This window comes from Equus quagga, chromosome 1, assembly GCF_021613505.1.
Source record: "Equus quagga isolate Etosha38 chromosome 1, UCLA_HA_Equagga_1.0, whole genome shotgun sequence".
NCBI classification, from domain to species: Eukaryota; Metazoa; Chordata; class Mammalia; order Perissodactyla; family Equidae; genus Equus; species Equus quagga.
Genome location: NC_060267.1, coordinates 122956513 through 122968792, shown reverse-complemented (window position 1 = coordinate 122968792; position 12280 = coordinate 122956513). Strand labels below are relative to the sequence as shown.

The 12280-nt window shown below is 38.5% G+C and overlaps 1 long non-coding RNA gene across 1 annotated transcript; it reads left to right on the top strand.

Moving 5' to 3' along the window:
* Positions 1–205: 205 nt before the first annotated feature.
* On the top strand, positions 206–6997 carry LOC124236223 (uncharacterized). Its single transcript, XR_006887666.1, has 3 exons — positions 206–371; positions 3621–3747; positions 6493–6997. It is a non-coding gene; the product is annotated as an uncharacterized LOC124236223 (long non-coding RNA).
* The last annotated feature ends 5283 nt before the right edge of the window (positions 6998–12280 follow it).

Genomic DNA, 12280 nt, shown 5'->3' with positions numbered 1-12280 from the left:
CTCGATAGAGTACTTTGGGGGACATCCTTCACTGACTTTCATGTATTTTTAACATAGACTTTTAACTCTATTAAAGATTAAAAGATTTTTAACTCTATTCAAGAAGTCTCGGGGCATGTCCTTTAAAATCCCCAAAACCTTGCTTTCTGCACAAGGAAGATATCAGGGTAAACAATGCTATTTGATGGCAATTTACTTCAATCTGTGAAACGGATCTTTCACGATGTAAATGGACAAGCGAAAAACTGACCTGCCTTCCAGATCACCCCGTCCCCCCCCTCAGCCCTGGAATGTGTATTTAAAACAAATTCTAAGCATGTTAAACAGCCCATCCCTAATTCCAGATGACCAAGCAAACCATGAAATGAAAGGTAAGCAGGTGAACTTGGGGCCTGTCTACACTAAGCTCTTTCTATCCCTATTTCTGATTTCTCTCTATAAATGTGTTCGATATAACCATGCACTATTTCTGTGTCCTAAAATTTATACTTTTGTGCCATTGGGGAAATTTATTCTCTTTTAGTAAGTGTTATTTCCATATTTTTACAATCTATTCTCTGCCTCTATTTTTCTTGGTTAATGACATTCAAAATTCACTTTGCCGAACCTGTTTAATTCTCAGTGTCACAGTGATTAAACACATTCAAGTGACAAACTTGTTTTAAGTATAGCCTTTGTGATGGAGACACAGCCTCTACTCACAAAAAACTAAAATCAAAATAAGGCATGCATCTCAGTCTTCCCTCATTGTTCCAAAGGAACAATGTGCCCTTCACAACGGTCACCAAATCATCATTTGATAACACATTTTCTAAAATGTTGTGGCAACCTCCTGGTTTGTATTGTTTGTTTATCTGTTTGGACTACTTAAAGGCAACAACAATCCCTGAGTTAGAGGCAAAGTTAGTCATGGGATCTAAAACCAGAATAATAGAGGGAGAGAAAGGAAAATAAATCTTAGTGGACAATTGGTGGTAGTTTCCCATGATTCCTCCCATGCCTTTCTTAACAGCCTTGCATTTACATTTGGAGATCCACGTGGTTCTAGGAAGCTGACTCCACCCCAAACTCCAGCAGGGGAGCATGAGACCTCCTCTGAGCCAATCCACACGTTCTGTCCTCCTGGTCAGTGATTGGTTCAGGAGTAGGTAGGTATCTAAAAGAAGGATGTAGCTGTGAATGGGACGGAGACCCAAAATTAACAGTGACTTAAACAAGATCAATGTTTATTTCTCTATCATATAAAACTCAAGCTGGTATGATGACTCTGCTCTGTACAGAGACATCAGGGGCCTGAGTTCCTTCTGTCTTGTTGCTCTTCCTTTCCTAGAGTTCTGCTTTTGTCTGCATGGTCCCAAGATTGCTTACAACTAAGAAAGCTCCCATGTTTCCTCTTCTTTACTTTAGAGGCAAACACCAAAATTGCACACGGTACTTTCACTTATATCTCATTGGCTAGAACTCAGTCAAATGACCACAGTAGCAGCAAAGGAAGGTAGAAAATAGAGTCTTTTTCAGGCATGTATGTGCCCAGTTAAAATTCTATTAGCAGGAAAGAAGGGGAGAATAAATACTATACAAACTATTCCAGCTCCTCATGTTTTGGCTTGGAATCCAGGAAAATAGGTATATATCTTCCCCCTGGATGCATGATTTGCTCAAGTGGGAACTTGAGTAACAGCAGCAATTTTTGAAACCACAAGGAAATCAACATGAGGATGAAGCTGACACACAGAAGAGGGCAAAATCAAGAGAATCTCAGAGAAAAGTATCTAGACATCTAATGACGCCATAAAACTCTGGATCAAACCACATCTGGCTCTATCTCCAGACTTTTCGCCTATATCAGCTAGTAAATTCTCCATATTTCCTGGAACAACTTGAATTGAGATTTTCCTATTTTCGATCAAAACATCCTAAGATATAGAATGAGAAAGGAACAGAGAAAGAGATAGGGAGAAAGACTGCGAGAAATACCGAAAGATGCCTAATAGCCATTAACCCAAAATCTTGACAAAAGTCAAGAGTCTTGAAGGATGTAAACTATTTAAAACAAAGCAGCTGAATATTACCGAAAGCAGGGAAAGATCCAAATATTACCAAAACTTCTTAGAATAAAGAATAGATGACAAAAAATAGCCAAGAAGTATAATGTTTTAATTCTTTCCAAAACTGTTAGTGTGGCTCGAACCCTACTGTCACATCACACTTTGCTCCACCCCCTTCCATAAAAGAGAGTTTGTTGGGTGAGATAATGCCTTGAATATAAAAGCCTCATTAGGTTAGCAATTATTCTAGATCAAAGCCTTGGATAGATGTTCCTGGCCTTGATTCTTCAACAAATTCTATTTGTTGGTCATGAGAGGCCTTAAAAACTAACTTTACAACTTCCTAAGTATGTAGTCTAAGGCTCCTTTAACTCTTGGTCCTGATGACAAGACTTAACAATTACAACCCTTCTGGCCTTTATTTTTCCCTAAGATTGTCATCATGAAGTTATTACTCAAAACTTACAATATAAATGCAGAAGAAATAGGCACAACGTTTAGGAAACTATGAAAGGAGTTTGTTTTTTCTATAAGATAACTCAAGGTTGACTAAGAAGATATGTTTGAATAAAAAGGAAGTTTAAGAGATGAGAAAATATAAGATGGAAGAGATTGTATTCTTCACAGTCACAAATAAATGAGAGGTAGAGTTGAAATTAGAATTCAGATATACTTGTGAAATAGACATCCCACTCAAAATTCCTTTCATTTTATCGTTCTCTAGACTGAGAAGACATAGACAGTAGAGGTAAGTACTGACAGAAATATGGTTTAAAATTGGTATTCTCCTACTGCAAAAGGTCATTCAAATTCAAAAACAAAAGCCAGACATTCCAGTAGATGTTTTCATATATTATTTTGCAGGTGAGACAGACGGGGGAGGGAGCAAGACTGTCAGAGTGCAGATTATGCAGCAGGACATTCACTCATTCATTCCACAAATATTGATTGCTGCTACTACATGCAGTAAACTGCTCTGGGCGCGGAGGATACAGTATGATATAAAACAGACAAGAAACCTCTGTCCTCAAACCCCTTATGTAGTGATAAGGGCTAAGAAGAAAAAGCTGCAAGGGGACTAGGGCAGTCTGTGATAGCAAGGGAGGGCTGTCAGTTTTCAGTAACGTAGGCAGGGAAAGACCCTCTGAGAAAGTGACCGTATCGGTTGTCTATTGCTCAACTGTAATTGCATAACAAATTGCCCCAAAACTTTGCATCTTAAATCAATAAACATTTATTGTCTCACCATTTCTGTGGATCAGGAATTCAAGAGCAGCTTAGCTGGGTGGTTCTGACTCAGGGTCTCTCATGAAGTTGCAGTCAAGCTGTCACCTGGGGCTGCAGGCACCTGAGCCTCACCTGAGGCTAAAGCATCTGCTTCCACGGTGGTTGGCAGGCTGCAGCTCCGTGCTGTGTGGACTTCTCTATAGGTTTTTGAGAGTCCTCACAACATGGCAGTTAGCTTCTCCCAGAATAAGTGATGAGAGAGGGAGGAGAGAACCTAAAATGGAAGCCATGGTTTTTTATAACCTAATTCCAGAAGTGACATACCATTTTGCTGTATGCTCTCAGTCACACAGATTAAACCTGGAACACTGTGGGAGGTCACCTCACAAGAAGTGACCATCAGGAGGTCTGAATCACTGAGTGCCTTTTGGGAGGCTGGCTAACACTGACATTGAGCAAATAGCTGAAAGAGGTAAGTTCAAAGTCACATAACTTCAGACAAGACACTTAACTTTCGTAAATTTCAGTTTTTTCCCATATACACCAGAAATTTTTTAAATATCTACACTGTCGTCATGTTGAGAAGACTTAGATAACACACGTAAATTTCTTTAACTCAGTGCCTGGCATCCCATAAATGAGCAGTACATGTTAGCTATTACTACCATTATCATCACTGTTGATGTAATTGTCTTTATCATGTTCATTTTACAGATGAGGAAACTGAGGCATTAGAATTTAAATGCTCACTGATGGTCATATCCCTGAAACAGATGATAATTACATTCAAGCTTTCTGAACCCAACAGCTTCTCTCTTTATTTCATTGTGTCCCCTCATAGATACCATGGGAAGGATGAATAAAAGAGTTTTGAAGATTAATCCAAAGCAGCAATTAGAAAAATTAGAATTATATGAGGGGATAAAGGCAAAAGAAGATTCAAAATCTACCCCATTGTCAATAACCAAACAAGGCTGTCAGGAGTGCTTTTGACTTAAAGTAATAGAAAACCTAATTCTCTGTGGCTTAAACAAGAAGTATGAAGGTAGCTAATTGCTAGCTCTGATTCTGACAGTTACCTTTTGGCTTTTCATCTTCATGTTTGTGACCTCATAGTTACAAATTGACCTCTGTAGCTACTGGCATCACATTCACAGTTAAGGACGAGTGAAGGGTAGAAGCCAAAGCTCTGCTTTCAAAGATGCTCTGCGGGCTTTCATTTATACCTAATTCGTAGAACGGTGTCCCTGGCTATGCTAGTACAAGGGTAGGTAGCAAAGGGATAGCTTAAACCAGTCCTGATCCACCCCCAGGCCCAGACACATTTTTGCCCAGATAAAGTCTAGGTTCTGATTTGGAATAAAAAAAAAGTGTATGTCTTTCTTAGGTTCTGCCACAGTCAGGTGGACTCCCCCACAGAGAAGTATCCATAAAACATGGTCGTTTGTTCCACATTTACCAGGTTAAATCCATCCAAAGTGAAATACTTTCATGACAACTGGGAAGAGTTATCATAATTTACGAGCTTCTAGGTCAGAGATATAAAAATTGCACATGAGCCCTTGGGTAAACAGGCACTTGCCCATTGGAAGCACTTAACCTTGTTTATATGGTCTCTCAGAGGCAGATAAGAGAAGTCTGGCTTCATCTGGATGAAGGCTCTTAAAGGGAACCAACCAATAAAGCCACTGGGCAACTCAACCAGGGTATACTCTTACTGCCCCCACATTTCTAACCTTGCTTCCCCTCACCACACTGCCCAGGGTGTCATTCCGTGGTAATTCAGGATACCACTTCCTGCTCTCAGGAGCTAGCAACAAATGTTCTCAGGATTCTGAAGCACAGATATCATGCACATCAACATCTAGTACGGAACAAATCACTTTTTTCATTGTTTTTCAAATTTGATGCCTTTTGTAACTATTTTCCATTCTTTGTGGGGCCAGAGAGATCACAGAGATACATTCTACACTGGAAACATTATCAAAAGCTAACAAAAGTACCAGACAGACTATAAGAAAAAATGAGCCTTTTTCTCCAATTATTAAATGAAATCACGATGCAGAGGACTTTTCAAATTAATTCAGAGAAAGCAGATGAGTTTTTTTAAAAAGTCCTTGCCATTGAAGTCACGAGGTGGTGTGTATATTAGAAAGAGCAAAGAGCATCAGAATGCCTGAATTCTAAACCCTGTTTGTCTAGCTATAAGGCCCAAAGCATGGTGCAATGCAGCTGTGTTAAGGCTGAGATATTTTCTACCAACACCACAAGTTTGGATGGCGGGCATGGGATTTACTAAAAAGAAATGATATTTTGTGTGGAAGTGCTAAGTAGCTACATTTTATTGGGTGACAAATTTGTGAAAGATGCTACAACACACACTTTACCCTCATTTCATTTGAGCCCAATCTACACGGTAGATACTGTTGTCACTATTTTAGAGTTGAGGGAATTGGGGACCAGAAGAGCTAAACTGACTCAGTCTTGACTATATGGACAGAAAATCATAGAGCTAGGATTTAAATTTGGATCTGTATGGCTCTTCCCACCACGGGATTACTATCTTCAATTGAGAATCTCACACACACACAAGGATGCAGTGACTGTACTTACATTCTCTAGTCTTGTCTACTTTCCGAAACATCTCACTGTCCTTCAGATCTACCCAAGATAATATTTTAGAATCTTTAACAAAACCCACAACTTGTTCTAGCAGCTCTGCCCTCCTCCCACAAATCCATTATTTTAAGACACACACCACCCCTATATACACAAACACAGGCCATTTTGAATCTTATAGTTTGGGGTGAACTATCAGAAGATGAATAAAGTGACTTAGAAGAAATTGAAAAAAAACATGAAAGGAATAAAATTGCTGAAGCTACAAAACTTTTAGAAGCTAATAATCTTGGGACAGAGAAGTTTATTGACATTTTGGATAGATATAGAAAATCAAAGAGATGGGAATTATGAGGAGAAAATGATTCTGCCTTTTAAAAATAAGAGGAAGAAAAAAGAGCAGCATAAGCTAGGGAAATAATTATAATGGGATATATTTAGTCTCAGAAAAAGTTCTTTGATAACCAGAAAACACTACATTATAAAGTTAGAGATTTAATACTCATAAGCCCATTACAGATAGAATCTTTACCATGCTGGAAATAATTGAAAAACAGTCACGCATTTGACCACTTTATGGCTTCTTTGATTTCTCCAGGCCATTTGAAGAGTTGAATTCTGGAAAAGATTTGAAAACTGGGCATACCAACCCTGACCAGCTAATTGCCAATGAAGAAGAATGAATTACTCTGCAATTATATTAAAGGTGAAAGAGGTCCCAGGGAACAATTCTAACAAAAAATGGACTGACGTGGGATAAAAGCTTGATTAGTGACAGCCATGACTATTAAGATGTTGAGCTTGAGTTCAAAGGAAGGACAAGAGCAACTTTATGTTTGACAATCTTTAGACAAGGTCACCACCCTCCACCAAGTGTATGCCAACTTATTCAGGTATGACATTCCCTTTCATACATCCTTTCTTCACCCACCAAAGTTTAAAAAATGCTATCAGATTTGTTTACCATGACTTGTAGAGGATTTATCCTTAAGCTTTTGCATCCAAGTCATTAGTTCGGTCATTGTCAAGTAACAGATAAATTGATGACAGGGCAGCATAGATAGACTCATTCTCCTGGAGTTGTAGGTGGCTAGTCACCTTATGGAACTCATTAATCCCACAAGCGATAGAGCTTGAAAATAGAGATAGATTACAAGCAGGTTTTGACAATTCTTGGATGACAGATCATAATGGGTTATTAAGAAGAAAGAGGTCCAACAATTATCTATTGAGCCTCTACTAGGGTTACCACATAAAATACAGCACACCAAATTACATTTGAGTTTTAGGTAAACAATGAATAATATTTTAGTATAAGTAAGTCCCATGAGTATTTGAGCCATTCTTATACTTAAAAAGGTATTGTTTAACTGAAATTCAAATGTAACCGATCATCCTGATTTGTTTGTTCGTTTGGCTTGTTTAGCGGCTTGTTTTTGCTAAATATGGCAACCCTAGTCTCTATTGGTGTAGAGTTTCAACTCACATGAGGTTAGTTTCTTAGTTGGGAAGTGAGAAAAAAATTGCCTGTCTTAAAAATTATCACAGGCAAGTCTCTTCAATCACTCAAAGTCAAGTCTACTTGATTTTATACCATTGTACATCTCTCAATAATTCCAAACAGACCATTTTCCCTTAGTATTGAAAAGTTCTCCGTTGCATACCAAATGAAGTCTTTGGATTATATTTATGGGCCATGCTGTATAAAAAATAGATATATTACCTGTCTTTTAAATTAAAGTTTACGTTTATCAAAATAATATAGGTTTTGGTTTTAAAAATGCCAAATAGTACACTTACTGACATGATGAAAATTGGCATTCCTCTGCCCAACCTCTCCGCATACTTCAGACCAATTCCCCATAGGCAGCAAACACTCAACTCTTCTAGCTGTTTTCCTTAATATTTACTTCCATATTTACAAACAAAATCACTATACTATTGTTTCTTACCCATTTTAGACATTAGCTGCACATTTTATATTACTTCGGAGCCAATCGTATACTATGACCATGACTTCTTCCTTGGACAATCCTTCATTTTTCCTGGAATCAATCATTGCCTTGGATCTTTTGGTTTGATTGTTTGTTTTTTGCCTGATTTTCTAAACACAAACTGTTAGTGTTTCCCGAATGCTCCAACAGCTCTGCCACACCTATGAATAATATTTTCCATTTACTCAAACATATCAGTTGCAATTATTCCCTTCCCCAGAGATCTCCCTCCCCAGAGCTTTCTACCCACTTTGATCCATTCTGGACCCCCCTTGCTAGACCTGCTATTCGACTAACATTCTAGGTCTTTTCCTTTGCAATTCTCCCGTGTGGAGTGACTTTTCCTGAATTCCATGCTTTCGCTGTTGCTATTTACCCAATTGTTTAAAGGAATGTACCCTCCAGAATCTTTCTAGGGAAGGCTGCCCTGAAAGTAAGTATTTTGAGTCCTTGCAAGTATGATAATGTCATTTGTCTATTCTTAGTTGAGGTGCGGAGTAGAATTTTAGCTTGAAAATAAGTTTCTCTCAGGATCTTGTTGCTCCTCTGCTTCTCGTTTCCAGGGTTGCTGAGGGTGAGAAACCTGATGCCGTCCTGACTCCCGATACTTTATATGGGACGTATTCTTTTTCCCTCTTGAAGCTTTTAGAACTCACCCTTCAATCTTTGGGTTCTGAAACATCAAGATGATGTGTTTTTATGTGGGTCTGATCTCATCCATAGGGCTGGGGTCTTGTATTCGTTTCCTGGGGCTGCTGTAACTAAATACCAAAAGCTGAGTGGCTTAAAGCAACAGAAATTTAATCTCTCACAGTCCCGGAAGCTAGAAGTCTGAAATCAAGGTGTCAACAGCTTGGTTCCTTCTGGATGCTCTGAGGGATAATTAGTTCCATGCCTCTCTTCTGGCTTCTGGTGGTCTCTAGAAATCCTTGCATTCCTTGGCTTATCGCTGTATCACTCCAATTTCTGCCTCTGTCGTCATATGGCCTTCTTTCTTGTGTGTCCTCTCTGTGTCTCTATATGGCCTTTTTTTTTAAATTATTCCTCTTCTCCCCAAAGCCCCCAATACGTAGTCATATATTCTAGTTGTGAGTGCCTCTGGCTGTGCTCTGTAGGACACCGCCTCAGTATGGCCTGACGAGTGCTGCCATGTCCATGCCCAGGATCCAAACCGGCAAAACCCAGGGCTGCCAAAGCAGAGCATGCGAACTTAACCACTCAGCCACGGGGCCAGCCCATCTATATGGCCTTCTTATAAGAACACCAGTCATTGGATTTAGGGCCCACTCTAACCTGGTATGACTTCATCTTAGCTTAACTAAGTACAGCTTTGAAGACTGTATTTCCAAATGAAGCCGCATTCTGACGTTCTGGGTGAGCATAAATTTGGGTGGGGCCACTATTCAACCCCAACAGTGCTCATGGGTCCCTTTCATTTTGGAACTCCCCTCCTTCATTTCCAGATGTTTTTCTTAATTAATTGATGTTTTCCTTCCCTCTCTATTCTATAGTTTTGTTCTCTGAAATTTCCTTTATTTGTACCTGGACCTCCCAGAATCATCCTCTAAGTTTCTCATCTTTTCTCTGTTGTCTGTTTCTTTTCTTTTCTTTTTTGTTATGCTCTTCTATGGAACTTTTAATCTGAACTTTTGTTTCCATTTCATTTCAGCATTTAATTTCCAAATCTTTTCTCTTTCTCAGATTTTCCCTTTTTCATAACCCCTGTCATATCACAGATGCAATATCTTCTAATATCTCAAGGGATATTAATTACTGGTTGTTGTTTCTGCATTGTTATGGTTTTTAAGCTTTCTTTGGTTCTTGTCTTCCAGGAAGATGAACATGTCTCTCTCTTTCAAGTTGAAGGCTTTCCTCACATTCGTGATGATTCTTTGCTGTCCTTACCGAAAAATGAGATACTAAAAAAGCAAATTGGAATCTCTACATGTATGAATGGAGTTGCTTAATGGAAGAGTTGCACTGCAGGGTGATGACACAACAAGCCACATCTCACATCTGATTTCTCCAGAAAATAAATATCCCGTCTCTTGTCAAGGGTGGATAGGGAAGGGGAGTCTATCAGCTGAGCAGGGTGGAAGAGGGAATCCGGCCCTAATAGCACTATATTTTTTTTCCAACCAATTTCTCTGTTTCTTTGCCCCTATTCATCATCTCTGCCCTTGTTAACAGCTTGTTGGATAAATACAGAGTTAAAAAGAAGTTACTATTTTTTAGGGCTTAGTGTGTACCAGCCACTTTAGCCGATTTAAGAAAGTTCCATTTGAGGCTGCCATCAACCAAGTCTTCTCATCAAACAGTGCTTTTTGAATGATGATAAGAACGACTCAAAACATCCTACCTTATATGATGCGAAACGGAAGAGATGGCGTTTGCTAATAGTCCATCAAAGCTGCACTGGAGAATTCTAGAACAGGAATGGGGTGAGGATGCAGTGGTAAATGGAATTGAGAAATCCTTAAATGGCTAGGGATACAATACCAGTTCAGAAATAATATTGGTATTAGACTATAGAGAGCTAAGGACAATGGCAGGTGATATGTGGGAAGGATGGAGATTACCATGCGCAGGACTCTAGTGGTTAAGAACAAGGATCTGAGTTTGAGTTCTAGCTTTCATGTCTCCTCACCAACTCTGGCTTCAATTTCTGTCTTTGGCTGAATTCTCCATTATTGCTCTGAATCTCTCCCTTGCTTGTGCTTTTCTGGAGTCAGGCCATGGTGAATACCACCCCAGTGCCTTCACTCCACAGAGTACCCCAGACAGAAGATAATATATGAGCTTCTCTACAGATGGTTTAGAAAAGAGTGATGGGGCAGTGGTGGAGAGATGGGTACTCACAGCACTTTCAGAGAGATTGACTAAAGATTGGCTTTTGGCCATCGTGGTTTTTTTAAAATCTCTCTCTGCAACTGCCACTGGCTCTTAGCTTATCTCTAGCTAATTTGCTGGCTAGCTCTCTTTTCTCCAGAGCCCCCTCTGCCTCTTTCCATGCTTGCTCCTGGGAGCTCTCAGATTCTTATTTTATTATAAGCAAAATTTAGTTTTCTTTGTTTCAATTTTCTACCTTAAGGAACTGTACAGAGACCATCATTTTGTTGATAAATGGCCTATTAATGTATTTTGCTAAGCAAAAGGTTATCTGATCCAGAAAGGAATGTTGCCACCCCTTACAGAGACAGATGTGGCTACACATTTTATCAGTAAAGAATAGTTCTGTTTTTCTCCCACCTTCATATTGTACGGTCGCATTTTTATGAATAAATATGTGTGTATGCACATACACATCTTTACACTTCATATACACACCAGTGTGTGTATATATTATAAATATATATATATATATATATATATGACACACACAAACTTACATGCATTTATAGAGAGAGAAAAAGAGAAATTTGGAATGGTTTTTACCAAAACTCTTAATAATGGGTAAGAGAAGATATCTCTGGGAAGTATGATGAAAAAAGAGCTTTGGTTTTCTCTATTTTTACAGGGACCTATTACTCAAATAATGAGGAAATAAAAGCAAAACTATCTTCATTTAGAAAAACAAAGTAAATTGAGTGTGTGTCAGATAAGTAAGAAATATAAAAAGTTTAAATAGAACCACAGAGAATTTAAAGAAAAAGATATTTATAATAAGAAGGGAAGTGAGCCATAATCTTAAAAAACTCATTAAACAGAGGATAACACATCTTATGTAACATTCCCATAACAAAACAGAGGTCCTAAGTGCATTTCATGAAGCATGAAAAAATACAGCTAAAGGTTAATGAAAAGCCAAAGTGAAGGAAGTTAGTTATAAGACCCACAAAATCTGTGCAATCTGGAATTGCATTCATACTAAGGAAGTGGGTGGCTCATACTTCCCTTCCCAATTTGCCTCCTCATGGATATCTCTGGTTTTTCTACCAGATTAATCCAGCTCGGATCACTTTCTTTATGGAAACATGTTAAACAAGTTAAGTAAATTAGCCAATTTGGTTGGTTTTATAGAAAATGATGACTACGTATGCAATCCCACATCCAGTAGAGGCCCAAATTTCATTGCAGTGGTTACCATATGCTCACTCGATTTCCCCTTAACACTCTGAAATTGATGGTACCATTGGAAAAATATATGGATCCCAAGAAGGTAGAAATAATCTCAACGTTAAAAGAAAGAAAGAAAAAGAATAGGGCACAAGTCAAATAAAGGGAAAAAAATCCTGAACTTCTTAGTTTTTTCTGATTGTAAAAGGAAAAAATTATTAAAGATGATTCTTTAAAAAGTCAATGAGGTAACAATAGCAAAAGAGGTTGTTTGGACTAGCTCTCCCACTGAAAATGACTAAAACTGCTGCGTTAAACGTTTTTAATCTTTTTAAC